The sequence below is a fragment of the Manduca sexta genome, unplaced genomic scaffold (assembly GCF_014839805.1).
Source record: "Manduca sexta isolate Smith_Timp_Sample1 unplaced genomic scaffold, JHU_Msex_v1.0 HiC_scaffold_2345, whole genome shotgun sequence".
Classification (NCBI taxonomy): domain Eukaryota; kingdom Metazoa; phylum Arthropoda; class Insecta; order Lepidoptera; family Sphingidae; genus Manduca; species Manduca sexta.
The window spans coordinates 1-1,901 of NW_023593300.1; the positions used below are offsets into that span (position 1 = coordinate 1).

At 29.5% G+C, this 1,901-nt stretch overlaps 1 long non-coding RNA gene across 1 annotated transcript; it reads right to left on the minus strand.

Annotated features, from left to right (window-relative positions):
• Positions 1–229: 229 nt before the first annotated feature.
• LOC119192095 lies at positions 230–1,371 on the minus strand. The gene is made up of 2 exons (XR_005113576.1): positions 1,124–1,371; positions 230–371 (listed from the first exon to the last, which is right to left on the minus strand). It is a non-coding gene; the product is annotated as an uncharacterized LOC119192095 (long non-coding RNA).
• Between the last annotated feature and the right edge of the window lie 530 nt (positions 1,372–1,901).

Here is a 1,901-nt window from a genome sequence, read left to right on the forward strand (position 1 = left end):
TACAAGAGTTTCATAAAAATTAGAATTTCTTCTGAAAATAATGACCTTCAGTAAGAAAATCTCATTTATTATGAACAACTATAGTCACTATTCCTATGTTTAACAGCTCAACAACCCTTAAAACTAAAGTAACAAAATACCTGAACCTGGTGTATCTGTACTAAAGAGATACTAAACCTACAAAAATAATTATGATTTTTTGACAAAGCTTAAATACTTACAGGTTTGGTTTTCTTATTAAGAGTGATGTTAACACTGCCACTTGATTTACAGTTAGAACTTATTGCTTTAATTCTCTCATACAGGAAATCTAATTTCTTTAAAAGTTCATCTTGTCTCTGTTCCAATTCAGCCATCTTCTTATTTGGCTCCTGTTTAAAAAAAACATATAACTGTATATTGAAACTTTTCAGGAAGAACATTAGAACCAACAAATGCTTATATTTTTAGAAAAAATCTTTATTAATTATAAAATTTATTTTTATATTTGGGCAAGGCAAAGTGATCACACTGCATCTGATAAAGTGGAGTGGAGTCCAGATACAGTGTTGACTTACAGGAGATGATTATCAGTTGACATAATTATGCAGACCTGTTTGAAACTACAGAGGGTGATATTCCAGAACCTTATAAAATTATGGGTCACTTTGATGGGTCCAACAACTTATTTATGGTGGTTGTTATACAAATGTATACAAATATCCTACCACCAGAATCAATCAGCGTAATTTTGATAAGGACAAAAGCAGTAAATTTTTAGGAAGATGCATGATTCCTACCTGACTTTTATGTATATAAATATAATATACAATAAATTATAATAATATATCCATAATTATGGAATATTTTCATTTATAGTCATTTAATACAAATAAAAATACTACATTTAGCTAAGCTGTTAGTATTAGAGTAAATAGGGAATAGGTACAGAAAGATAAAATTATATATTATATATATTATCATTATTAAAATTAGAGTAAGTGCACATACTGTGCGTACGTCCTTTCCCTGGTAGGTATCTACCAATTTGTATATTATGCATATTATATATGTAATGATATAAAATAATGAAACATAATTTATCTAGCATTGTACACATAATAAAATATTTATTGACATGAACCTTAAGAAATTTGATAACCTGGACGTTTATATTGATATTGATTTCGTCGTCCTTTGGCAATTTGATCGGATTTTTTATTTGGTACATGCATTTCGGTAATGCTATATCTTCGTCATGATTAATAATATTCTTCATATGGTACATCATTGTATCTTTAAAAACTGTAATATACTGACGTGGTTCTCTTACCCAAAATACACAGTGAAATGCGAATAGATTCGATTTTTGATCCAAAAGTCGTTCTTATTTGAGGTAGGGATGTGAAATATTAAACCAATGTCAATTAATCGATATTTTTTTATCGATTACTTTAAATAATATTGTTGCCGTATTATTTGATTTTGTAATTTAAATTATTATTATTCCGACGCCCGTACCGAGATGGAAAAGTGTTTCGGCTCATAAAGCGACTGTTTACGTAGTGGTTATATTCTCTTCGACTGAAATGTTATAACCAAAGATATAACACGATCGGTCCAGCAAGTGGGCACTATTCATAAGCCAAGACTTACATATTTGGAATGTCATTTTGTATTTGGTAGAGACGCAAACACAAAATCTCAGATACTTGTTCTAGTTTTGAGGGAAAGCTTATATAAGTTTTCCAGATAAACGTAGCAATTGTTTACTCCATGCGACCACGACATACAAAAAATAAGTTTTTGTGAAACACCATGATTATTTAAAATTGTAAAAAAACAACCATTGTTGGTGTTTTTAATAGAAATTATAACCCAGTCATATTAGGGGTTTCACCTCGGAATGAAAGATAATAAGC